The 23922-nt window shown below is 47.2% G+C and overlaps 36 non-coding genes across 36 annotated transcripts; all 36 read left to right on the top strand.

The window, feature by feature from the left end:
• Positions 1–2651: 2651 nt before the first annotated feature.
• Positions 2652–2733, top strand: trnas-gcu (transfer RNA serine (anticodon GCU)). Its single transcript has one exon. It is a non-coding gene; the product is annotated as a tRNA-Ser (tRNA).
• A 2272-nt stretch (positions 2734–5005) lies between these two features.
• Positions 5006–5087, top strand: trnas-gcu (transfer RNA serine (anticodon GCU)). The gene has a single exon. It is a non-coding gene; the product is annotated as a tRNA-Ser (tRNA).
• A 560-nt stretch (positions 5088–5647) lies between these two features.
• On the top strand, positions 5648–5729 carry trnas-gcu (transfer RNA serine (anticodon GCU)). Its single transcript has one exon. It is a non-coding gene; the product is annotated as a tRNA-Ser (tRNA).
• Positions 5730–6289: 560 nt separating this feature from the next.
• Positions 6290–6371, top strand: trnas-gcu (transfer RNA serine (anticodon GCU)). Its single transcript has one exon. It is a non-coding gene; the product is annotated as a tRNA-Ser (tRNA).
• A 132-nt stretch (positions 6372–6503) lies between these two features.
• trnas-gcu (transfer RNA serine (anticodon GCU)) lies at positions 6504–6585 on the top strand. The gene has a single exon. It is a non-coding gene; the product is annotated as a tRNA-Ser (tRNA).
• Positions 6586–6931: 346 nt separating this feature from the next.
• Positions 6932–7013, top strand: trnas-gcu (transfer RNA serine (anticodon GCU)). The gene has a single exon. It is a non-coding gene; the product is annotated as a tRNA-Ser (tRNA).
• Positions 7014–7145: 132 nt separating this feature from the next.
• On the top strand, positions 7146–7227 carry trnas-gcu (transfer RNA serine (anticodon GCU)). The gene has a single exon. It is a non-coding gene; the product is annotated as a tRNA-Ser (tRNA).
• A 132-nt stretch (positions 7228–7359) lies between these two features.
• Positions 7360–7441, top strand: trnas-gcu (transfer RNA serine (anticodon GCU)). Its single transcript has one exon. It is a non-coding gene; the product is annotated as a tRNA-Ser (tRNA).
• Positions 7442–8643: 1202 nt separating this feature from the next.
• trnas-gcu (transfer RNA serine (anticodon GCU)) lies at positions 8644–8725 on the top strand. The gene has a single exon. It is a non-coding gene; the product is annotated as a tRNA-Ser (tRNA).
• Positions 8726–9285: 560 nt separating this feature from the next.
• On the top strand, positions 9286–9367 carry trnas-gcu (transfer RNA serine (anticodon GCU)). Its single transcript has one exon. It is a non-coding gene; the product is annotated as a tRNA-Ser (tRNA).
• A 132-nt stretch (positions 9368–9499) lies between these two features.
• trnas-gcu (transfer RNA serine (anticodon GCU)) lies at positions 9500–9581 on the top strand. The gene has a single exon. It is a non-coding gene; the product is annotated as a tRNA-Ser (tRNA).
• A 1844-nt stretch (positions 9582–11425) lies between these two features.
• trnas-gcu (transfer RNA serine (anticodon GCU)) lies at positions 11426–11507 on the top strand. The gene has a single exon. It is a non-coding gene; the product is annotated as a tRNA-Ser (tRNA).
• A 132-nt stretch (positions 11508–11639) lies between these two features.
• Positions 11640–11721, top strand: trnas-gcu (transfer RNA serine (anticodon GCU)). The gene has a single exon. It is a non-coding gene; the product is annotated as a tRNA-Ser (tRNA).
• A 774-nt stretch (positions 11722–12495) lies between these two features.
• Positions 12496–12577, top strand: trnas-gcu (transfer RNA serine (anticodon GCU)). Its single transcript has one exon. It is a non-coding gene; the product is annotated as a tRNA-Ser (tRNA).
• Positions 12578–13137: 560 nt separating this feature from the next.
• On the top strand, positions 13138–13219 carry trnas-gcu (transfer RNA serine (anticodon GCU)). The gene has a single exon. It is a non-coding gene; the product is annotated as a tRNA-Ser (tRNA).
• A 132-nt stretch (positions 13220–13351) lies between these two features.
• trnas-gcu (transfer RNA serine (anticodon GCU)) lies at positions 13352–13433 on the top strand. Its single transcript has one exon. It is a non-coding gene; the product is annotated as a tRNA-Ser (tRNA).
• A 132-nt stretch (positions 13434–13565) lies between these two features.
• On the top strand, positions 13566–13647 carry trnas-gcu (transfer RNA serine (anticodon GCU)). Its single transcript has one exon. It is a non-coding gene; the product is annotated as a tRNA-Ser (tRNA).
• Positions 13648–14207: 560 nt separating this feature from the next.
• trnas-gcu (transfer RNA serine (anticodon GCU)) lies at positions 14208–14289 on the top strand. The gene has a single exon. It is a non-coding gene; the product is annotated as a tRNA-Ser (tRNA).
• A 132-nt stretch (positions 14290–14421) lies between these two features.
• trnas-gcu (transfer RNA serine (anticodon GCU)) lies at positions 14422–14503 on the top strand. Its single transcript has one exon. It is a non-coding gene; the product is annotated as a tRNA-Ser (tRNA).
• A 346-nt stretch (positions 14504–14849) lies between these two features.
• On the top strand, positions 14850–14931 carry trnas-gcu (transfer RNA serine (anticodon GCU)). Its single transcript has one exon. It is a non-coding gene; the product is annotated as a tRNA-Ser (tRNA).
• Positions 14932–16775: 1844 nt separating this feature from the next.
• On the top strand, positions 16776–16857 carry trnas-gcu (transfer RNA serine (anticodon GCU)). The gene has a single exon. It is a non-coding gene; the product is annotated as a tRNA-Ser (tRNA).
• Positions 16858–16989: 132 nt separating this feature from the next.
• trnas-gcu (transfer RNA serine (anticodon GCU)) lies at positions 16990–17071 on the top strand. The gene has a single exon. It is a non-coding gene; the product is annotated as a tRNA-Ser (tRNA).
• Positions 17072–17203: 132 nt separating this feature from the next.
• trnas-gcu (transfer RNA serine (anticodon GCU)) lies at positions 17204–17285 on the top strand. Its single transcript has one exon. It is a non-coding gene; the product is annotated as a tRNA-Ser (tRNA).
• A 560-nt stretch (positions 17286–17845) lies between these two features.
• On the top strand, positions 17846–17927 carry trnas-gcu (transfer RNA serine (anticodon GCU)). The gene has a single exon. It is a non-coding gene; the product is annotated as a tRNA-Ser (tRNA).
• Positions 17928–18059: 132 nt separating this feature from the next.
• On the top strand, positions 18060–18141 carry trnas-gcu (transfer RNA serine (anticodon GCU)). Its single transcript has one exon. It is a non-coding gene; the product is annotated as a tRNA-Ser (tRNA).
• Positions 18142–18487: 346 nt separating this feature from the next.
• trnas-gcu (transfer RNA serine (anticodon GCU)) lies at positions 18488–18569 on the top strand. The gene has a single exon. It is a non-coding gene; the product is annotated as a tRNA-Ser (tRNA).
• Positions 18570–18701: 132 nt separating this feature from the next.
• trnas-gcu (transfer RNA serine (anticodon GCU)) lies at positions 18702–18783 on the top strand. The gene has a single exon. It is a non-coding gene; the product is annotated as a tRNA-Ser (tRNA).
• A 346-nt stretch (positions 18784–19129) lies between these two features.
• On the top strand, positions 19130–19211 carry trnas-gcu (transfer RNA serine (anticodon GCU)). The gene has a single exon. It is a non-coding gene; the product is annotated as a tRNA-Ser (tRNA).
• A 132-nt stretch (positions 19212–19343) lies between these two features.
• Positions 19344–19425, top strand: trnas-gcu (transfer RNA serine (anticodon GCU)). The gene has a single exon. It is a non-coding gene; the product is annotated as a tRNA-Ser (tRNA).
• A 132-nt stretch (positions 19426–19557) lies between these two features.
• Positions 19558–19639, top strand: trnas-gcu (transfer RNA serine (anticodon GCU)). Its single transcript has one exon. It is a non-coding gene; the product is annotated as a tRNA-Ser (tRNA).
• Positions 19640–21480: 1841 nt separating this feature from the next.
• On the top strand, positions 21481–21562 carry trnas-gcu (transfer RNA serine (anticodon GCU)). The gene has a single exon. It is a non-coding gene; the product is annotated as a tRNA-Ser (tRNA).
• Positions 21563–21694: 132 nt separating this feature from the next.
• On the top strand, positions 21695–21776 carry trnas-gcu (transfer RNA serine (anticodon GCU)). The gene has a single exon. It is a non-coding gene; the product is annotated as a tRNA-Ser (tRNA).
• A 346-nt stretch (positions 21777–22122) lies between these two features.
• trnas-gcu (transfer RNA serine (anticodon GCU)) lies at positions 22123–22204 on the top strand. Its single transcript has one exon. It is a non-coding gene; the product is annotated as a tRNA-Ser (tRNA).
• Positions 22205–23192: 988 nt separating this feature from the next.
• On the top strand, positions 23193–23274 carry trnas-gcu (transfer RNA serine (anticodon GCU)). The gene has a single exon. It is a non-coding gene; the product is annotated as a tRNA-Ser (tRNA).
• Positions 23275–23406: 132 nt separating this feature from the next.
• Positions 23407–23488, top strand: trnas-gcu (transfer RNA serine (anticodon GCU)). Its single transcript has one exon. It is a non-coding gene; the product is annotated as a tRNA-Ser (tRNA).
• Positions 23489–23834: 346 nt separating this feature from the next.
• On the top strand, positions 23835–23916 carry trnas-gcu (transfer RNA serine (anticodon GCU)). Its single transcript has one exon. It is a non-coding gene; the product is annotated as a tRNA-Ser (tRNA).
• The last annotated feature ends 6 nt before the right edge of the window (positions 23917–23922 follow it).

Genomic DNA, 23922 nt, shown 5'->3' with positions numbered 1-23922 from the left:
GGACCCACAAGTCAGATAAGCCTCCTTTTGTGCTGTGAAAGTGTTTGCATCTTTGAAATCGCAATCGACACACAACTGTAATTGACGAGGTGGCCGAGAGGTTAAGGCGATGGACTGCTAATCCATTGTGCATAGCACGCGTGGGTTCGAATCCCACCTTCGTCGGTGTTGCTTTCTTTAATTTCTGACCATCGTGTCTCCTGCTGTAACTACAGGACCCACAAGTCAGAAAAGCCTTCTTTTGTGCTGTGAAAGTGTTTGCTTCTTTGAAATTGCTATCGACACACAACCACAAAGGACGAGGTGGCCGAGAGGTTAAGGCGATGGACTGCTAATCCATTGTGCATAGCACGCGTGTGTTCAAATCCCACCTTCGTCGGTGTTGCTTTCTTTAATTTCTGACAATCGTGTCTCCTGATGTAAGTGCAGGACCCACAAGTCAGATAAGCCTCCTTTTGTGCTGTGAAAGTGTTTGCATCTTTGAAATCACAATCGACACACAACTGTAATTGAAGAGGTGGCCGAGAGTTTAAGGCGATGGACTGCTAATCCATTGTGCATAGCACGCGTGGGTTCGAATCCCACCTTCGTCAGTGTTGCTTTCTTTAATTTCTGACAATCGTTTCTCCTGGTGTAAGTGCAGGACCCACAAGTCATATACGGCTGCTTTTGTGCTGTGAAAGTGTTTGCATCTTTGAAATCGCAATCGACACACAACCACAAACAACGAGGTGGCCGAGAGGTTAAGGCGATGGACTGCTAATCCATTGTGCATAGCACGCGTGGGTTTGAATCCCACCTTCGTCGGTGTTGCTTTCTTTAATTTCTGACAATCGTGTCTCCTGCTGTAACTACAGGACCCACAAGTCAGAAAAGCCTTCTTTTGTGCTGTGAAAGTGTTTGCTTCTTTGAAATTGCTATCGACACACCACCACAAACGACGAGGTGGCCGAGAGGTTAAGGCGATGGACTGCTAATCCATTGTGCATAGCACGCGTGGGTTCGAATCCCACCTTCGTCGGTGTTGCTTTCTTTAATTTCTGACCATCGTGTCTCCTGCTGTAACTACAGGGCCCACAAGTCAGAGAAGCCTCCTTTTGTGCTGTGAAAGTGTTTGCATCTTTGAAATTGCAATCGACACACAACCACAAACGACGAGGTGGCCGAGAGGTTAAGGCGATGGACTGCTAATCCATTGTGCATAGCACGCGTGGGTTCGAATCCCACCTTCGTCGGTGTTGCTTTCTTTAATTTCTGACAATCGTTTCTCCTGGTGTAAGTGCAGGACCCACAAGTCATATACGGCTGCTTTTGTGCTGTGAAAGTGTTTGCATCTTTGAAATCGCAATCGACACACAACCACAAACGACGAGGTGGCCGAGAGGTTAAGGCGATGGACTGCTAATCCATTGTGCATAGCACGCGTGGGTTCGAATCCCACCTTCGTCGGTGTTGCTTTCTTTAATTTCTGACAATCGTGTCTCCTGCTGTAACTACAGGACCCACAAGTCAGAAAAGCCTTCTTTTGTGCTGTGAAAGTGTTTGCTTCTTTGAAATTGCTATCGACACACAACCACAAACGACGAGGTGGCCAAGAGGTTAAGGCGATGGACTGCTAATCCATTGTGCATAGCACGCGTGGGTTCGAATCCCACCTTCGTCGGTGTTGCTTTCTTTAATTTCTGACCATCGTGTCTCCTGCTGTAACTACAGGACCCACAAGTCAGAAAAGCCTTCTTTTGTGCTGTGAAAGTGTTTGCTTCTTTGAAATTGCTATCGACACACAACCACAAACGACGAGGTGGCCGAGAGGTTAAGGCGAAGGGCTGCTAATCCATTGTGCATAGCACGCGTGGGTTCGAATCCCACCTTCGTCGGTGTTGCTTTCTTTAATTTCTGACAATCATGTCTCCTGATATAAGTGCAGGACCCACAAGTCAGAGAATCCTCCTTTTGTGCTGTGAAAGTGTTTGCATCTTTGAAATCGCAATCGACACACAACCACAAATGACGAGGTGGCCGAGAGGTTAAGGCGATGGACTGCTAATCCATTGTGCATAGCACGCGTGGGTTCGAATCCCACCTTCGTCGGTGTTGCTTTCTTTAATTTCTGACAATCGTGTCTCCTCATATAAGTGCAGGACCCACAAGTCAGATAAGCCTCCTTTTGTGCTGTGAAAGTGTTTGCATCTTTGAAATCGCAATTGACACACAACCACAAACGACGAGGTGGCCGAGAGGTTAAGGCGATGGACTGCTAATCCATTGTGCATAGCACGCGTGGGTTCGAATCCCACCTTCGTCGGTGTTGCTTTCTTTAATTTCTGACCATCGTGTCTCCTGCTGTAACTACAGGACCCACAAGTCAGAAAAGCCTTCTTTTGTGCTGTGAAAGTGTTTGCTTCTTTGAAATTGCTATCGACACACAACCACAAACGACGAGGTGGCCGAGAGGTTAAGGCGATGGACTGCTAATCCATTGTGCATAGCACGCGTGGGTTCGAATCCCACCTTCGTAGGAGTTGCTTTCTTTAATTTCTGAAAATCGTGTCTCCTCATATAAGTGCAGGACCCACAAGTCAGATAAGCCTCCTTTTGTGCTGTGAAAGTGTTTGCATGTTTGAAATCGCAATTGACACACAACCACAAACGACGAGGTGGCCGAGAGGTTAAGGCGATGGACTGCTAATCCATTGTGCTTAGCACGCGTGGGTTCGAATCCCACCTTCGTCGGTGTTGCTTTCTTTAATTTCTGACCATCGTGTCTCCTGCTGTAACTACAGGACCCACAAGTCAGATAAGCCTCCTTTTGTGCTGTGAAAGTGTTTGCATCTTTGAAATCGCAATCGACACAAAACTGTAATTGACGAGGTGGCCGAGAGGTTAAGGCGATGGACTGCTAATCCATTGTGCATAGCACGCGTGGGTTCGAATCCCACCTTCGTAGGTGTTGCTTTCTTTAATTTCTGACAATCCTGTCTCCTGATGTAAGTGCAGGACCCACAAGTCAGATAAGCCTCCTTTTGTGCTGTGAAAGTGTTTGCATCTTTGAAATCGCAATTGACACACAACCACAAACGACGAGGTGGCCGAGAGGTTAAGGCGATGGACTGCTAATCCATTGTGCATAGCACGTGTGGGTTCGAATCCCACCTTCGTCGGTGTTGCGTTCTTTAATTTCTGACCATCGTGTCTCCTGCTGTAACTACAGGACCCACAAGTCAGAAAAGCCTTCTTTTGTGCTCTGAAAGTGTTTGCTTCTTTGAAATTGCTATCGACACACAACCACAAACGACGAGGTGGCCGAGAGGTTAAGGCGATGGACTGCTAGTCCATTGTGCATAGCACGCGTGGGTTCGAATCCCACCTTCGTCGGTGTTGCTTTCTTTAATTTCTGACCATCGTGTCTCCTGCTGTAACTACAGGACCCACAAGTCAGAAAAGCCTTCTTTTGTTCTGTGAAAGTGTTTGCTTCTTTGAAATTGCTATCGACACACAACCACAAACGACGAGGTGGCCGAGAGGTTAAGGCGATGCACTGCTAATCCATTGTGCATAGCACGCGTGGGTTCGAATCCCACCTTCGTCGGTGTTGCTTTCTTTAATTTCTGACAATCGTTTCTCCTGGTGTAAGTGCAGGACCCACAAGTCATATACGGCTGCTTTTGTGCTGTGAAAGTGTTTGCATCTTTGAAATCGCAATCGACACACAACCACAAACGAAGAGGTGGCCGAGAGGTTAAGGCGATGGACTGCTAATCCATTGTGCATAGCACGCGTGGGTTCGAATCCCACCTTCGTCGGTGTTGCTTTCTTTAATTTCTGACAATCGTGTCTCCTGCTGTAACTACAGGACCCACAAGTCAGAAAAGCCTTCTTTTGTGCTGTGAAAGTGTTTGCTTCTTTGAAATTGCTATCGACACACAACCACAAACGACGAGGTGGCCAAGAGGTTAAGGCGATGGACTGCTGATCCATTGTGCATAGCACGCGTGTGTTCAAATCCCACCTTCGTCGGTGTTGCTTTCTTTAATTTCTGACAATCGTGTCTCCTGATGTAAGTGCAGGACCCACAAGTCAGATAAGCCTCCTTTTGTGCTGTGAAAGTGTTTGCATCTTTGAAATCACAATCGACACACAACTGTAATTGAAGAGGTGGCCGAGAGTTTAAGGCGATGGACTGCTAATCCATTGTGCATAGCACGCGTGGGTTCGAATCCCACCTTCGTCAGTGTTGCTTTCTTTAATTTCTGACAATCGTTTCTCCTGGTGTAAGTGCAGGACCCACAAGTCATATACGGCTGCTTTTGTGCTGTGAAAGTGTTTGCATCTTTGAAATCGCAATCGACACACAACCACAAACAACGAGGTGGCCGAGAGGTTAAGGCGATGGACTGCTAATCCATTGTGCATAGCACGCGTGGGTTTGAATCCCACCTTCGTCGGTGTTGCTTTCTTTAATTTCTGACAATCGTGTCTCCTGCTGTAACTACAGGACCCACAAGTCAGAAAAGCCTTCTTTTGTGCTGTGAAAGTGTTTGCTTCTTTGAAATTGCTATCGACACACCACCACAAACGACGAGGTGGCCGAGAGGTTAAGGCGATGGACTGCTAATCCATTGTGCATAGCACGCGTGGGTTCGAATCCCACCTTCGTCGGTGTTGCTTTCTTTAATTTCTGACCATCGTGTCTCCTGCTGTAACTACAGGGCCCACAAGTCAGAGAAGCCTCCTTTTGTGCTGTGAAAGTGTTTGCATCTTTGAAATTGCAATCGACACACAACCACAAACGACGAGGTGGCCGAGAGGTTAAGGCGATGGACTGCTAATCCATTGTGCATAGCACGCGTGGGTTCGAATCCCACCTTCGTCGGTGTTGCTTTCTTTAATTTCTGACAATCGTTTCTCCTGGTGTAAGTGCAGGACCCACAAGTCATATACGGCTGCTTTTGTGCTGTGAAAGTGTTTGCATCTTTGAAATCGCAATCGACACACAACCACAAACGACGAGGTGGCCGAGAGGTTAAGGCGATGGACTGCTAATCCATTGTGCATAGCACGCGTGGGTTCGAATCCCACCTTCGTCGGTGTTGCTTTCTTTAATTTCTGACAATCGTGTCTCCTGCTGTAACTACAGGACCCACAAGTCAGAAAAGCCTTCTTTTGTGCTGTGAAAGTGTTTGCTTCTTTGAAATTGCTATCGACACACAACCACAAACGACGAGGTGGCCAAGAGGTTAAGGCGATGGACTGCTAATCCATTGTGCATAGCACGCGTGGGTTCGAATCCCACCTTCGTCGGTGTTGCTTTCTTTAATTTCTGACCATCGTGTCTCCTGCTGTAACTACAGGACCCACAAGTCAGAAAAGCCTTCTTTTGTGCTGTGAAAGTGTTTGCTTCTTTGAAATTGCTATCGACACACAACCACAAACGACGAGGTGGCCGAGAGGTTAAGGCGAAGGGCTGCTAATCCATTGTGCATAGCACGCGTGGGTTCGAATCCCACCTTCGTCGGTGTTGCTTTCTTTAATTTCTGACAATCATGTCTCCTGATATAAGTGCAGGACCCACAAGTCAGAGAATCCTCCTTTTGTGCTGTGAAAGTGTTTGCATCTTTGAAATCGCAATCGACACACAACCACAAATGACGAGGTGGCCGAGAGGTTAAGGCGATGGACTGCTAATCCATTGTGCATAGCACGCGTGGGTTCGAATCCCACCTTCGTCGGTGTTGCTTTCTTTAATTTCTGACAATCGTGTCTCCTCATATAAGTGCAGGACCCACAAGTCAGATAAGCCTCCTTTTGTGCTGTGAAAGTGTTTGCATCTTTGAAATCGCAATTGACACACAACCACAAACGACGAGGTGGCCGAGAGGTTAAGGCGATGGACTGCTAATCCATTGTGCATAGCACGCGTGGGTTCGTATCCCACCTTCGTCGGTGTTGCTTTCTTTAATTTCTGACCATCGTGTCTCCTGCTGTAACTACAGGACCCACAAGTCAGAAAAGCCTTCTTTTGTGCTGTGAAAGTGTTTGCTTCTTTGAAATTGCTATCGACACACAACCACAAACGACGAGGTGGCCGAGAGGTTAAGGCGATGGACTGCTAATCCATTGTGCATAGCACGCGTGGGTTCGAATCCCACCTTCGTAGGAGTTGCTTTCTTTAATTTCTGAAAATCGTGTCTCCTCATATAAGTGCAGGACCCACAAGTCAGATAAGCCTCCTTTTGTGCTGTGAAAGTGTTTGCATGTTTGAAATCGCAATTGACACACAACCACAAACGACGAGGTGGCCGAGAGGTTAAGGCGATGGACTGCTAATCCATTGTGCTTAGCACGCGTGGGTTCGAATCCCACCTTCGTCGGTGTTGCTTTCTTTAATTTCTGACCATCGTGTCTCCTGCTGTAACTACAGGACCCACAAGTCAGATAAGCCTCCTTTTGTGCTGTGAAAGTGTTTGCATCTTTGAAATCGCAATCGACACAAAACTGTAATTGACGAGGTGGCCGAGAGGTTAAGGCGATGGACTGCTAATCCATTGTGCATAGCACGCGTGGGTTCGAATCCCACCTTCGTCGGTGTTGCTTTCTTTAATTTCTGACAATCGTTTCTCCTGGTGTAAGTGCAGGACCCACAAGTCATATACGGCTGCTTTTGTGCTGTGAAAGTGTTTGCATCTTTGAAATCGCAATCGACACACAACCACAAACGACGAGGTGGCCGAGAGGTTAAGGCGATGGACTGCTAATCCATTGTGCATAGCACGCGTGGGTTTGAATCCCACCTTCGTCGGTGTTGCTTTCTTTAATTTCTGACCATCGTGTCTCCTGCTGTAACTACAGGACCCACAAGTCAGATAAGCCTCCTTTTGTGCTGTGAAAGTGTTTGCATCTTTGAAATCGCAATCGACACAAAACTGTAATTGACGAGGTGGCCGAGAGGTTAAGGCGATGGACTGCTAATCCATTGTGCATAGCACGCGTGGGTTCGAATCCCACCTTCGTCGGTGTTGCTTTCTTTAATTTCTGACAATCCTGTCTCCTGATGTAAGTGCAGGACCCACAAGTCAGATAAGCCTCCTTTTGTGCTGTGAAAGTGTTTGCATCTTTGAAATCGCAATTGACACACAACCACAAACGACGAGGTGGCCGAGAGGTTAAGGCGATGGACTGCTAATCCATTGTGCATAGCACGCGTGGGTTCGAATCCCACCTTCGTCGGTGTTGCTTTCTTTAATTTCTGACCATCGTGTCTCCTGCTGTAACTACAGGACCCACAAGTCAGAAAAGCCTTCTTTTGTGCTCTGAAAGTGTTTGCTTCTTTGAAATTGCTATCGACACACAACCACAAACGACGAGGTGGCCGAGAGGTTAAGGCGATGGACTGCTAATCCATTGTGCATAGCACGCGTGGGTTCGAATCCCACCTTCGTCGGTGTTGCGTTCTTTAATTTCTGACCATCGTGTCTCCTGCTGTAACTACAGGACCCACAAGTCAGAAAAGCCTTCTTTTGTGCTCTGAAAGTGTTTGCTTCTTTGAAATTGCTATCGACACACAACCACAAACGATGAGGTGGCCGAGAGGTTAAGGCGATGGACTGCTAGTCCATTGTGCATAGCACGCGTGGGTTCGAATCCCACCTTCGTCGGTGTTGCTTTCTTTAATTTCTGACCATCGTGTCTCCTGCTGTAACTACAGGACCCACAAGTCAGAAAAGCCTTCTTTTGTTCTGTGAAAGTGTTTGCTTCTTTGAAATTGCTATCGACACACAACCACAAACAACGAGGTGGCCGAGAGGTTAAGGCGATGGACTGCTAATCCATTGTGCATAGCACGCGTGGGTTCGAATCCCACCTTCGTCGGTGTTGCTTTCTTTAATTTCTGACCATAGTGTCTCCTGCTGTAACTACAGGACCCACAAGTCAGAAAAGCCTTCTTTTGTGCTGTGAAAGTGTTTGCTTCTTTGAAATTGCTATCGACACACAACCACAAAGGACGAGGTGGCCGAGAGGTTAAGGCGATGGACTGCTAATCCATTGTCCATAGCACGCGTGTGTTCAAATCCCACCTTCGTCGGTGTTGCTTTCTTTAATTTCTGACCATAATGTCTCCTGCTGTAACTACAGGACCCACAAGTCAGAAAAGCCTTCTTTTGTGCTGTGAAAGTGTTTGCTTCTTTGAAATTGCTATCGACACACAACCACAAAGGACGAGGTGGCCGAGAGGTTAAGGCGATGGACTGCTAATCCATTGTGCATAGCACGCGTGTGTTCAAATCCCACCTTCGTTGGTGTTGCTTTCTTTAATTTCTGACAATCGTGTCTCCTGATGTAAGTGCAGGACCCACAAGTCAGATAAGCCTCCTTTTGTGCTGTGAAAGTGTTTGCATCTTTGAAATCACAATCGACACACAACTGTAATTGAAGAGGTGGCCGAGAGTTTAAGGCGATGGACTGCTAATCCATTGTGCATAGCACGCGTGGGTTCGAATCCCACCTTCGTCAGTGTTGCTTTCTTTAATTTCTGACAATCGTTTCTCCTGGTGTAAGTGCAGGACCCACAAGTCATATACGGCTGCTTTTGTGCTGTGAAAGTGTTTGCATCTTTGAAATCGCAATCGACACACAACCACAAACGACGAGGTGGCCGAGAGGTTAAGGCGATGGACTGCTAATCCATTGTGCATAGCACGCGTGGGTTCGAATCCCACCTTCGTCGTTGTTGCTTTCTTTAATTTCTGACAATCGTGTCTCCTGCTGTAACTACAGGACCCACAAGTCAGAAAAGCCTTCTTTTGTGCTGTGAAAGTGTTTGCTTCTTTGAAATTGCTATCGACACACAACCACAAACGACGAGGTGGCCGAGAGGTTAAGGCGATGGACTGCTAATCCAGCGTGCATAGCACGCGTGTGTTCAAATCCCACTTTCGCCGGTGTTGCTTTCTTTAATTTCTGACAATCGTGTCTCCTGATGTAAGTGCAGGACCCACAAGTCAGATAAGCCTCCTTTTGTGCTGTGAAAGTGTTTGCTTCTTTGAAATTGCTATCGACACACAACCACAAACGACGAGGTGGCCGAGAGGTTAAGGCGAAGGGCTGCTAATCCATTGTGCATAGCACGCGTGGGTTCGAATCCCACGTTCGTCGGTGTTGCTTTCTTTAATTTCTGACAATCGTGTCTCCTGATATAAGTGCAGGACCCACAAGTCAGAGAATCCTTCTTTTGTGCTGTGAAAGTGTTTGCATCTTTGAAATCGCAATCGACACACAACCACAAATGACGAGGTGGCCGAGAGGTTAAGGCGATGGACTGCTAATCCATTGTGCATAGCACGCGTGGGTTCGAATCCCACCTTCGTCGGTGTTGCTTTCTTTAATTTCTGACAATCGTGTCTCCTCATATAAGTGCAGGACCCACAAGTCAGATAAGCCTCCTTTTGTGCTGTGAAAGTGTTTGCATCTTTGAAATCGCAATTGACACACAACCACAAACGACGAGGTGGCCGAGAGGTTAAGGCGATGGACTGCTAATCCATTGTGCATAGCACGCGTGGGTTCGAATCCCACCTTCGTCAGTGTTGCTTTCTTTAATTTCTGACAATCGTTTCTCCTGGTGTAAGTGCAGGACCCACAAGTCATATACGGCTGCTATTGTGCTGTGAAAGTGTTTGCATCTTTGAAATCGCAGTCGACACACAACCACAAAGGACGAGGTGGCCGAGAGGTTAAGGCGATGGACTGCTAATCCATTGTGCATAGCACGCGTGGGTTTGAATCCCACCTTCGTCGGTGTTGCTTTCTTTAATTTCTGACCATCGTGTCTCCTGCTGTAACTACAGGACCCACAAGTCAGATAAGCCTCCTTTTGTGCTGTGAAAGTGTTTGCATCTTTGAAATCGCAATCGACACAAAACTGTAATTGACGAGGTGGCCGAGAGGTTGAGGCGATGGACTGCTAATCCATTGTGCATAGCACGCGTGGGTTCGAATCCCACCTTAGTCGGTGTTGCTTTCTTTAATTTCTGACACTCGTGTCTCCTGATATAAGTGCAGGACCCACAAGTCAGATAAGCCTCCTTTTGTGCTGTGAAAGTGTTTGCATCTTTGAAATCGCAATTGACACACAACCACAAACGAAGAGGTGGCCGAGAGGTTAAGGCGATGGACTGCTAATCCATTGTGCATAGCACGCGTGGGTTCGAATCCCACCTTCGTCGGTGTTGCTTTCTTTAATTTCTGACCATCGTGTCTCCTGCTGTAACTACAGGACCCACAAGTCAGATAAGCCTCCTTTTGTGCTGTGAAAGTGTTTGCATCTTTGAAATCGCAATCGACACAAAACTGTAATTGACGAGGTGGCCGAGAGGTTGAGGCGATGGACTGCTAATCCATTGTGCATAGCACGCGTGGGTTCGAATCCCACCTTAGTCGGTGTTGCTTTCTTTAATTTCTGACACTCGTGTCTCCTGATATAAGTGCAGGACCCACAAGTCAGATAAGCCTCCTTTTGTGCTGTGAAAGTGTTTGCATCTTTGAAATCGCAATTGACACACAACCACAAACGAAGAGGTGGCCGAGAGGTTAAGGCGATGGACTGCTAATCCATTGTGCATAGCACGCGTGGGTTCGAATCCCACCTTCGTCGGTGTTGCTTTCTTTAATTTCTGACAATCGTGTCTCCTCATATAAGTGCAGGACCCACAAGTCAGATAAGCCTCCTTTTGTGCTGTGAAAGTGTTTGCATCTTTGAAATCGCAATTGACACACAACCACAAACGACGAGGTGGCCGAGAGGTTAAGGCGATGGACTGCTAATCCATTGTGCATAGCACGCGTGGGTTCGAATCCCACCTTTGTCGGTGTTGCTTTCTTTAATTTCTGACCATCGTGTCTCCTGCTGTAACTACAGGACCCACAAGTCAGAAAAGCCTTCTTTTGTGCTGTGAAAGTGTTTGCTTCTTTGAAATTGCTATCGACACACAACCATAAACGACGAGGTGGCCGAGAGGTTAAGGCGATGGACTGCTAATCCATTGTGCATAGCACGCGTGGGTTCGAATCCCACCTTCGTAGGTGTTGCTTTCTTTAATTTCTGACAATCGTGTCTCCTCATATAAGTGCAGGACCCACAAGTCAGATAAGCCTCCTTTTGTGCTGTGAAAGTGTTTGCATGTTTGAAATCGCAATTGACACACAACCACAAACGACGAAGTGGCCGAGAGGTTAAGGCGATGGACTGCTAATCCATTGTGCATAGCACGCGTGGGTTCGAATCCCACCTTCGTCGGTGTTGCTTTCTTTAATTTCTGACCATCGTGTCTCCTGCTGTAACTACAGGACCCACAAGTCAGATAAGCCTCCTTTTGTGCTGTGAAAGTGTTTGCATCTTTGAAATCGCAATCGACACACAACTGTAATTGACGAGGTGGCCGAGAGGTTAAGGCGATGGACTGCTAATCCATTGTGCATAGCACGCGTGGGTTCGAATCCCACCTTCGTCGGTGTTGCTTTCTTTAATTTCTGACCATCGTGTCTCCTGCTGTAACTACAGGACCCACAAGTCAGAAAAGCCTTCTTTTGTGCTGTGAAAGTGTTTGCTTCTTTGAAATTGCTATCGACACACAACCACAAAGGACGAGGTGGCCGAGAGGTTAAGGCGATGGACTGCTAATCCATTGTGCATAGCACGCGTGGGTTCGAATCCCACCTTCGTCGGTGTTGCTTTCTTTAATTTCTGACAATCGTGTCTCCTCATATAAGTGCAGGACCCACAAGTCAGATAAGCCTCCTTTTGTGCTGTGAAAGTGTTTGCATCTTTGAAATCGCAATTGACACACAACCACAAACGACGAGGTGGCCGAGAGGTTAAGGCGATGGACTGCTAATCCATTGTGCATAGCACGCGTGGGTTCGAATCCCACCTTTGTCGGTGTTGCTTTCTTTAATTTCTGACCATCGTGTCTCCTGCTGTAACTACAGGACCCACAAGTCAGAAAAGCCTTCTTTTGTGCTGTGAAAGTGTTTGCTTCTTTGAAATTGCTATCGACACACAACCATAAACGACGAGGTGGCCGAGAGGTTAAGGCGATGGACTGCTAATCCATTGTGCATAGCACGCGTGGGTTCGAATCCCACCTTCGTAGGTGTTGCTTTCTTTAATTTCTGACAATCGTGTCTCCTCATATAAGTGCAGGACCCACAAGTCAGATAAGCCTCCTTTTGTGCTGTGAAAGTGTTTGCATGTTTGAAATCGCAATTGACACACAACCACAAACGACGAAGTGGCCGAGAGGTTAAGGCGATGGACTGCTAATCCATTGTGCATAGCACGCGTGGGTTCGAATCCCACCTTCGTCGGTGTTGCTTTCTTTAATTTCTGACCATCGTGTCTCCTGCTGTAACTACAGGACCCACAAGTCAGATAAGCCTCCTTTTGTGCTGTGAAAGTGTTTGCATCTTTGAAATCGCAATCGACACACAACTGTAATTGACGAGGTGGCCGAGAGGTTAAGGCGATGGACTGCTAATCCATTGTGCATAGCACGCGTGGGTTCGAATCCCACCTTCGTCGGTGTTGCTTTCTTTAATTTCTGACCATCGTGTCTCCTGCTGTAACTACAGGACCCACAAGTCAGAAAAGCCTTCTTTTGTGCTGTGAAAGTGTTTGCTTCTTTGAAATTGCTATCGACACACAACCACAAAGGACGAGGTGGCCGAGAGGTTAAGGCGATGGACTGCTAATCCATTGTGCATAGCACGCGTGTGTTCAAATCCCACCTTCGTCGGTGTTGCTTTCTTTAATTTCTGACAATCGTGTCTCCTGATGTAAGTGCAGGACCCACAAGTCAGATAAGCCTCCTTTTGTGCTGTGAAAGTGTTTGCATCTTTGAAATCACAATCGACACACAACTGTAATTGAAGAGGTGGCCGAGAGTTTAAGGCGATGGACTGCTAATCCATTGTGCATAGCACGCGTGGGTTCGAATCCCACCTTCGTCAGTGTTGCTTTCTTTAATTTCTGACAATCGTTTCTCCTGGTGTAAGTGCAGGACCCACAAGTCATATACGGCTGCTTTTGTGCTGTGAAAGTGTTTGCATCTTTGAAATCGCAATCGACACACAACCACAAACGACGAGGTGGCCGAGAGGTTAAGGCGATGGACTGCTAATCCATTGTGCATAGCACGCGTGGGTTCGAATCCCACCTTCGTCGGTGTTGCTTTCTTTAATTTCTGACCATCGTGTCTCCTGCTGTAACTACAGGGCCCACAAGTCAGAGAAGCCTCCTTTTGTGCTGTGAAAGTGTTTGCATCTTTGAAATTGCAATCGACACACAACCACAAACGACGAGGTGGCCGAGAGGTTAAGGCGATGGACTGCTAATCCATTGTGCATAGCACGCGTGGGTTCGAATCCCACCTTCGTCGGTGTTGCTTTCTTTAATTTCTGACAATCGTTTCTCCTGGTGTAAGTGCAGGACCCACAAGTCATATACGGCTGCTTTTGTGCTGTGAAAGTGTTTGCATCTTTGAAATCGCAATCGACACACAACCACAAACGACGAGGTGGCCGAGAGGTTAAGGCGATGGACTGCTAATCCATTGTGCATAGCACGCGTGGGTTCGAATCCCACCTTCGTCGGTGTTGCTTTCTTTAATTTCTGACAATCGTGTCTCCTGCTGTAACTACAGGACCCACAAGTCAGAAAAGCCTTCTTTTGTGCTGTGAAAGTGTTTGCTTCTTTGAAATTGCTATCGACACACAACCACAAACGACGAGGTGGCCAAGAGGTTAAGGCGATGGACTGCTAATCCATTGTGCATAGCACGCGTGGGTTCGAATCCCACCTTCGTCGGTGTTGCTTTCTTTAATTTCTGACCATCGTGTCTCCTGCTGTAACTACAGGACCCACAAGTCAGAAAAGCCTTCTTTTGTGCTGTGAAAGTGTTTGCTTCTTTGAAATTGCTATCGACACACAACCACAAACGACGAGGTGGCCGAGAGGTTAAGGCGAAGGGCTGCTAATCCATTGTGCATAGCACGCGTGGGTTCGAATCCCACCTTCGTCGGTGTTGCTTTCTTTAATTTCTGACAATCATGTCTCCTGATATAAGTGCAGGACCCACAAGTCAGAGAATCCTCCTTTTGTGCTGTGAAAGTGTTTGCATCTTTGAAATCGCAATCGACACACAACCACAAATGACGAGGTGGCCGAGAGGTTAAGGCGATGGACTGCTAATCCATTGTGCATAGCACGCGTGGGTTCGAATCCCACCTTCGTCGGTGTTGCTTTCTTTAATTTCTGACAATCGTGTCTCCTCATATAAGTGCAGGACCCACAAGTCAGATAAGCCTCCTTTTGTGCTGTGAAAGTGTTTGCATCTTTGAAATCGCAATTGACACACAACCACAAACGACGAGGTGGCCGAGAGGTTAAGGCGATGGACTGCTAATCCATTGTGCATAGCACGCGTGGGTTCGAATCCCACCTTCGTCGGTGTTGCTTTCTTTAATTTCTGACCATCGTGTCTCCTGCTGTAACTACAGGACCCACAAGTCAGAAAAGCCTTCTTTTGTGCTGTGAAAGTGTTTGCTTCTTTGAAATTGCTATCGACACACAACCACAAACGACGAGGTGGCCGAGAGGTTAAGGCGATGGACTGCTAATCCATTGTGCATAGCACGCGTGGGTTCGAATCCCACCTTCGTAGGAGTTGCTTTCTTTAATTTCTGAAAATCGTGTCTCCTCATATAAGTGCAGGACCCACAAGTCAGATAAGCCTCCTTTTGTGCTGTGAAAGTGTTTGCATGTTTGAAATCGCAATTGACACACAACCACAAACGACGAGGTGGCCGAGAGGTTAAGGCGATGGACTGCTAATCCATTGTGCTTAGCACGCGTGGGTTCGAATCCCACCTTCGTCGGTGTTGCTTTCTTTAATTTCTGACCATCGTGTCTCCTGCTGTAACTACAGGACCCACAAGTCAGATAAGCCTCCTTTTGTGCTGTGAAAGTGTTTGCATCTTTGAAATCGCAATCGACACAAAACTGTAATTGACGAGGTGGCCGAGAGGTTAAGGCGATGGACTGCTAATCCATTGTGCATAGCACGCGTGGGTTCGAATCCCACCTTCGTAGGTGTTGCTTTCTTTAATTTCTGACAATCCTGTCTCCTGATGTAAGTGCAGGACCCACAAGTCAGATAAGCCTCCTTTTGTGCTGTGAAAGTGTTTGCATCTTTGAAATCGCAATTGACACACAACCACAAACGACGAGGTGGCCGAGAGGTTAAGGCGATGGACTGCTAATCCATTGTGCATAGCACGTGTGGGTTCGAATCCCACCTTCGTCGGTGTTGCGTTCTTTAATTTCTGACCATCGTGTCTCCTGCTGTAACTACAGGACCCACAAGTCAGAAAAGCCTTCTTTTGTGCTCTGAAAGTGTTTGCTTCTTTGAAATTGCTATCGACACACAACCACAAACGACGAGGTGGCCGAGAGGTTAAGGCGATGGACTGCTAGTCCATTGTGCATAGCACGCGTGGGTTCGAATCCCACCTTCGTCGGTGTTGCTTTCTTTAATTTCTGACCATCGTGTCTCCTGCTGTAACTACAGGACCCACAAGTCAGAAAAGCCTTCTTTTGTTCTGTGAAAGTGTTTGCTTCTTTGAAATTGCTATCGACACACAACCACAAACGACGAGGTGGCCGAGAGGTTAAGGCGATGCACTGCTAATCCATTGTGCATAGCACGCGTGGGTTCGAATCCCACCTTCGTCGGTGTTGCTTTCTTTAATTTCTGACAATCGTTTCTCCTGGTGTAAGTGCAGGACCCACAAGTCATATACGGCTGCTTTTGTGCTGTGAAAGTGTTTGCATCTTTGAAATCGCAATCGACACACAACCACAAACGAAGAGGTGGCCGAGAGGTTAAGGCGATGGACTGCTAATCCATTGTGCATAGCACGCGTGGGTTCGAATCCCACCTTCGTCGGTGTTGCTTTCTTTAATTTCTGACAATCGTGTCTCCTGCTGTAACTACAGGACCCACAAGTCAGAAAAGCCTTCTTTTGTGCTGTGAAAGTGTTTGCTTCTTTGAAATTGCTATCGACACACAACCACAAACGACGAGGTGGCCAAGAGGTTAAGGCGATGGACTGCTAATCCATTGTGCATAGCACGCGTATGTTCAAATCCCACCTTCGTCTGTGTTGCTTTCTTTAATTTCTGACAATCGTGTCTCCTGATGTAAGTGCAGGACCCACAAGTCAGATAAGCCTCCTTTTGTGCTGTGAAAGTGTTTGCATCTTTGAAATCACAATCGACACACAACTGTAATTGAAGAGGTGGCCGAGAGTTTAAGGCGATGGACTGCTAATCCATTGTGCATAGCACGCGTGGGTTCGAATCCCACCTTCGTCAGTGTTGCTTTCTTTAATTTCTGACAATCGTTTCTCCTGGTGTAAGTGCAGGACCCACAAGTCATATACGGCTGCTTTTGTGCTGTGAAAGTGTTTGCATCTTTGAAATCGCAATCGACACACAACCACAAACAACGAGGTGGCCGAGAGGTTAAGGCGATGGACTGCTAATCCATTGTGCATAGCACGCGTGGGTTTGAATCCCACCTTCGTCGGTGTTGCTTTCTTTAATTTCTGACAATCGTGTCTCCTGCTGTAACTACAGGACCCACAAGTCAGAAAAGCCTTCTTTTGTGCTGTGAAAGTGTGTGCTTCTTTGAAATTGCTATCGACACACCACCACAAACGACGAGGTGGCCGAGAGGTTAAGGCGATGGACTGCTAATCCATTGTGCATAGCACGCGTGGGTTCGAATCCCACCTTCGTCGGTGTTGCTTTCTTTAATTTCTGACCATCGTGTCTCCTGCTGTAACTACAGGGCCCACAAGTCAGAGAAGCCTCCTTTTGTGCTGTGAAAGTGTTTGCATCTTTGAAATTGCAATCGACACACAACCACAAACGACGAGGTGGCCGAGAGGTTAAGGCGATGGACTGCTAATCCATTGTGCATAGCACGCGTGGGTTCGAATCCCACCTTCGTCGGTGTTGCTTTCTTTAATTTCTGACAATCGTTTCTCCTGGTGTAAGTGCAGGACCCACAAGTCATATACGGCTGCTTTTGTGCTGTGAAAGTGTTTGCATCTTTGAAATCGCAATCGACACACAACCACAAACGACGAGGTGGCCGAGAGGTTAAGGCGATGGACTGCTAATCCATTGTGCATAGCACGCGTGGGTTCGAATCCCACCTTCGTCGGTGTTGCTTTCTTTAATTTCTGACAATCGTGTCTCCTGCTGTAACTACAGGACCCACAAGTCAGAAAAGCCTTCTTTTGTGCTGTGAAAGTGTTTGCTTCTTTGAAATTGCTATCGACACACAACCACAAACGACGAGGTGGCCAAGAGGTTAAGGCGATGGACTGCTAATCCATTGTGCATAGCACGCGTGGGTTCGAATCCCACCTTCGTCGGTGTTGCTTTCTTTAATTTCTGACCATCGTGTCTCCTGCTGTAACTACAGGACCCACAAGTCAGAAAAGCCTTCTTTTGTGCTGTGAAAGTGTTTGCTTCTTTGAAATTGCTATCGACACACAACCACAAACGACGAGGTGGCCGAGAGGTTAAGGCGAAGGGCTGCTAATCCATTGTGCATAGCACGCGTGGGTTCGAATCCCACCTTCGTCGGTGTTGCTTTCTTTAATTTCTGACAATCATGTCTCCTGATATAAGTGCAGGACCCACAAGTCAGAGAATCCTCCTTTTGTGCTGTGAAAGTGTTTGCATCTTTGAAATCGCAATCGACACACAACCACAAATGACGAGGTGGCCGAGAGGTTAAGGCGATGGACTGCTAATCCATTGTGCATAGCACGCGTGGGTTCGAATCCCACCTTCGTCGGTGTTGCTTTCTTTAATTTCTGACAATCGTGTCTCCTCATATAAGTGCAGGACCCACAAGTCAGATAAGCCTCCTTTTGTGCTGTGAAAGTGTTTGCATCTTTGAAATCGCAATTGACACACAACCACAAACGACGAGGTGGCCGAGAGGTTAAGGCGATGGACTGCTAATCCATTGTGCATAGCACGCGTGGGTTCGAATCCCACCTTCGTCGGTGTTGCTTTCTTTAATTTCTGACCATCGTGTCTCCTGCTGTAACTACAGGACCCACAAGTCAGAAAAGCCTTCTTTTGTGCTGTGAAAGTGTTTGCTTCTTTGAAATTGCTATCGACACACAACCACAAACGACGAGGTGGCCGAGAGGTTAAGGCGATGGACTGCTAATCCATTGTGCATAGCACGCGTGGGTTCGAATCCCACCTTCGTAGGAGTTGCTTTCTTTAATTTCTGAAAATCGTGTCTCCTCATATAAGTGCAGGACCCACAAGTCAGATAAGCCTCCTTTTGTGCTGTGAAAGTGTTTGCATGTTTGAAATCGCAATTGACACACAACCACAAACGACGAGGTGGCCGAGAGGTTAAGGCGATGGACTGCTAATCCATTGTGCTTAGCACGCGTGGGTTCGAATCCCACCTTCGTCGGTGTTGCTTTCTTTAATTTCTGACCATCGTGTCTCCTGCTGTAACTACAGGACCCACAAGTCAGATAAGCCTCCTTTTGTGCTGTGAAAGTGTTTGCATCTTTGAAATCGCAATCGACACAAAACTGTAATTGACGAGGTGGCCGAGAGGTTAAGGCGATGGACTGCTAATCCATTGTGCATAGCACGCGTGGGTTCGAATCCCACCTTCGTCGGTGTTGCTTTCTTTAATTTCTGACAATCGTTTCTCCTGGTGTAAGTGCAGGACCCACAAGTCATATACGGCTGCTTTTGTGCTGTGAAAGTGTTTGCATCTTTGAAATCGCAATCGACACACAACCACAAACGACGAGGTGGCCGAGAGGTTAAGGCGATGGACTGCTAATCCATTGTGCATAGCACGCGTGGGTTTGAATCCCACCTTCGTCGGTGTTGCTTTCTTTAATTTCTGACCATCGTGTCTCCTGCTGTAACTACAGGACCCACAAGTCAGATAAGCCTCCTTTTGTGCTGTGAAAGTGTTTGCATCTTTGAAATCGCAATCGACACAAAACTGTAATTGACGAGGTGGCCGAGAGGTTAAGGCGATGGACTGCTAATCCATTGTGCATAGCACGCGTGGGTTCGAATCCCACCTTCGTCGGTGTTGCTTTCTTTAATTTCTGACAATCCTGTCTCCTGATGTAAGTGCAGGACCCACAAGTCAGATAAGCCTCCTTTTGTGCTGTGAAAGTGTTTGCATCTTTGAAATCGCAATTGACACACAACCACAAACGACGAGGTGGCCGAGAGGTTAAGGCGATGGACTGCTAATCCATTGTGCATAGCACGCGTGGGTTCGAATCCCACCTTCGTCGGTGTTGCTTTCTTTAATTTCTGACCATCGTGTCTCCTGCTGTAACTACAGGACCCACAAGTCAGAAAAGCCTTCTTTTGTGCTCTGAAAGTGTTTGCTTCTTTGAAATTGCTATCGACACACAACCACAAACGACGAGGTGGCCGAGAGGTTAAGGCGATGGACTGCTAATCCATTGTGCATAGCACGCGTGGGTTCGAATCCCACCTTCGTCGGTGTTGCGTTCTTTAATTTCTGACCATCGTGTCTCCTGCTGTAACTACAGGACCCACAAGTCAGAAAAGCCTTCTTTTGTGCTCTGAAAGTGTTTGCTTCTTTGAAATTGCTATCGACACACAACCACAAACGATGAGGTGGCCGAGAGGTTAAGGCGATGGACTGCTAGTCCATTGTGCATAGCACGCGTGGGTTCGAATCCCACCTTCGTCGGTGTTGCTTTCTTTAATTTCTGACCATCGTGTCTCCTGCTGTAACTACAGGACCCACAAGTCAGAAAAGCCTTCTTTTGTTCTGTGAAAGTGTTTGCTTCTTTGAAATTGCTATCGACACACAACCACAAACAACGAGGTGGCCGAGAGGTTAAGGCGATGGACTGCTAATCCATTGTGCATAGCACGCGTGGGTTCGAATCCCACCTTCGTCGGTGTTGCTTTCTTTAATTTCTGACCATAGTGTCTCCTGCTGTAACTACAGGACCCACAAGTCAGAAAAGCCTTCTTTTGTGCTGTGAAAGTGTTTGCTTCTTTGAAATTGCTATCGACACACAACCACAAAGGACGAGGTGGCCGAGAGGTTAAGGCGATGGACTGCTAATCCATTGTCCATAGCACGCGTGTGTTCAAATCCCACCTTCGTCGGTGTTGCTTTCTTTAATTTCTGACCATAATGTCTCCTGCTGTAACTACAGGACCCACAAGTCAGAAAAGCCTTCTTTTGTGCTGTGAAAGTGTTTGCTTCTTTGAAATTGCTATCGACACACAACCACAAAGGACGAGGTGGCCGAGAGGTTAAGGCGATGGACTGCTAATCCATTGTGCATAGCACGCGTGTGTTCAAATCCCACCTTCGTTGGTGTTGCTTTCTTTAATTTCTGACAATCGTGTCTCCTGATGTAAGTGCAGGACCCACAAGTCAGATAAGCCTCCTTTTGTGCTGTGAAAGTGTTTGCATCTTTGAAATCACAATCGACACACAACTGTAATTGAAGAGGTGGCCGAGAGTTTAAGGCGATGGACTGCTAATCCATTGTGCATAGCACGCGTGGGTTCGAATCCCACCTTCGTCAGTGTTGCTTTCTTTAATTTCTGACAATCGTTTCTCCTGGTGTAAGTGCAGGACCCACAAGTCATATACGGCTGCTTTTGTGCTGTGAAAGTGTTTGCATCTTTGAAATCGCAATCGACACACAACCACAAACGACGAGGTGGCCGAGAGGTTAAGGCGATGGACTGCTAATCCATTGTGCATAGCACGCGTGGGTTCGAATCCCACCGTCGTTGTTGCTTTCTTTAATTTCTGACAATCGTGTCTCCTGCTGTAACTACAGGACCCACAAGTCAGAAAAGCCTTCTTTTGTGCTGTGAAAGTGTTTGCTTCTTTGAAATTGCTATCGACACACAACCACAAACGACGAGGTGGCCGAGAGGTTAAGGCGATGGACTGCTAATCCAGCGTGCATAGCACGCGTGTGTTCAAATCCCACTTTCGCCGGTGTTGCTTTCTTTAATTTCTGACAATCGTGTCTCCTGATGTAAGTGCAGGACCCACAAGTCAGATAAGCCTCCTTTTGTGCTGTGAAAGTGTTTGCTTCTTTGAAATTGCTATCGACACACAACCACAAACGACGAGGTGGCCGAGAGGTTAAGGCGAAGGGCTGCTAATCCATTGTGCATAGCACGCGTGGGTTCGAATCCCACGTTCGTCGGTGTTGCTTTCTTTAATTTCTGACAATCGTGTCTCCTGATATAAGTGCAGGACCCACAAGTCAGAGAATCCTTCTTTTGTGCTGTGAAAGTGTTTGCATCTTTGAAATCGCAATCGACACACAACCACAAATGACGAGGTGGCCGAGAGGTTAAGGCGATGGACTGCTAATCCATTGTGCATAGCACGCGTGGGTTCGAATCCCACCTTCGTCGGTGTTGCTTTCTTTAATTTCTGACAATCGTGTCTCCTCATATAAGTGCAGGACCCACAAGTCAGATAAGCCTCCTTTTGTGCTGTGAAAGTGTTTGCATCTTTGAAATCGCAATTGACACACAACCACAAACGACGAGGTGGCCGAGAGGTTAAGGCGATGGACTGCTAATCCATTGTGCATAGCACGCGTGGGTTCGAATCCCACCTTCGTCAGTGTTGCTTTCTTTAATTTCTGACAATCGTTTCTCCTGGTGTAAGTGCAGGACCCACAAGTCATATACGGCTGCTATTGTGCTGTGAAAGTGTTTGCATCTTTGAAATCGCAGTCGACACACAACCACAAAGGACGAGGTGGCCGAGAGGTTAAGGCGATGGACTGCTAATCCATTGTGCATAGCACGCGTGGGTTTGAATCCCACCTTCGTCGGTGTTGCTTTCTTTAATTTCTGACCATCGTGTCTCCTGCTGTAACTACAGGACCCACAAGTCAGATAAGCCTCCTTTTGTGCTGTGAAAGTGTTTGCATCTTTGAAATCGCAATCGACACAAAACTGTAATTGACGAGGTGGCCGAGAGGTTAAGGCGATGGACTGCTAATCCATTGTGCATAGCACGCGTGGGTTCGAATCCCACCTTCGTCGGTGTTGCTTTCTTTCATTTCTGACAATCCTGTCTCCTGATGTTAGTGCAGGACCCACAAGTCAGATAAGCCTCCTTTTGTGCTGTGAAAGTGTTTGCATCTTTGAAATCGCTATTGACACACAACCACAAACGACGAGGTGGCCGAGAGGTTAAGGCGATGGACTGCTAATCCATTGTGCATAGCACGCGTGTGTTCGAATCCCACCTTCGTCGGTATTGCTTTCTTTAATTTCTGACCATCGTGTCTCCTGCTGTAACTACAGGACCCACAAGTCAGAAAAGTCTTCTTTTGTGCTCTGAAAGTGTTTGCTTCTTTGAAATTGCTATCGACACACAACCACAAACGACGAGGTGGCCGAGAGGTTAAGGCGATGGACTGCTAATCCATTGTGCATAGCACGCGTGGGTTCGAATCCCACCTTCGTCTGTGTTGCTTTCTTTAATTTCTGACAATCGTGTCTCCTGATATAAGTGCAGGACCCACAAGTCAGAGAAGCCTCCTTTTGTGCTGTGAAAGTGTTTGCATCTTTGAAATCGCAATCGACACACAACCACAAACGACGAGGTGGCCAAGAGGTTAAGGCGATGGACTGCTAATCCATTGTGCATAGCACGCGTGGGTTCGAATCCCACCTTCGTCGGTGTTGCTTTCTTTAATTTCTGACCATCGTGTCTCCTGCTGTAACTACAGGACCCACAAGTCAGAAAAGCCTTCTTTTGTGCTGTGAAAGTGTTTGCTTCTTTGAAATTGCTATCGACACACAACCACAAACGACGAGGTGGCCGAGAGGTTAAGGCGAAGGGCTGCTAATCCATTGTGCATAGCACGCGTGGGTTCGAATCCCACCTTCGTCGGTGTTGCTTTCTTTAATTTCTGACAATCATGTCTCCTGATATAAGTGCAGGACCCACAAGTCAGAGAATCCTCCTTTTGTGCTGTGAAAGTGTTTGCATCTTTGAAATCGCAATCGACACACAACCACAAATGACGAGGTGGCCGAGAGGTTAAGGCGATGGACTGCTAATCCATTGTGCATAGCACGCGTGGGTTCGAATCCCACCTTCGTCGGTGTTGCTTTCTTTAATTTCTGACAATCGTGTCTCCTCATATAAGTGCAGGACCCACAAGTCAGATAAGCCTCCTTTTGTGCTGTGAAAGTGTTTGCATCTTTGAAATCGCAATTGACACACAACCACAAACGACGAGGTGGCCGAGAGGTTAAGGCGATGGACTGCTAATCCATTGTGCATAGCACGCGTGGGTTCGAATCCCACCTTCGTCGGTGTTGCTTTCTTTAATTTCTGACCATCGTGTCTCCTGCTGTAACTACAGGACCCACAAGTCAGAAAAGCCTTCTTTTGTGCTGTGAAAGTGTTTGCTTCTTTGAAATTGCTATCGACACACAACCACAAACGACGAGGTGGCCGAGAGGTTAAGGCGATGGACTGCTAATCCATTGTGCATAGCACGCGTGGGTTCGAATCCCACCTTCGTAGGAGTTGCTTTCTTTAATTTCTGAAAATCGTGTCTCCTCATATAAGTGCAGGACCCACAAGTCAGATAAGCCTCCTTTTGTGCTGTGAAAGTGTTTGCATGTTTGAAATCGCAATTGACACACAACCACAAACGACGAGGTGGCCGAGAGGTTAAGGCGATGGACTGCTAATCCATTGTGCTTAGCACGCGTGGGTTCGAATCCCACCTTCGTCGGTGTTG

Source organism: Brachyhypopomus gauderio, unplaced genomic scaffold, assembly GCF_052324685.1.
Source record: "Brachyhypopomus gauderio isolate BG-103 unplaced genomic scaffold, BGAUD_0.2 sc63, whole genome shotgun sequence".
NCBI lineage: Eukaryota > Metazoa > Chordata > Actinopteri > Gymnotiformes > Hypopomidae > Brachyhypopomus > Brachyhypopomus gauderio.
Note: the sequence above shows the minus strand (reverse complement) of the source record. Positions and strands in the feature narration are given on the sequence as shown.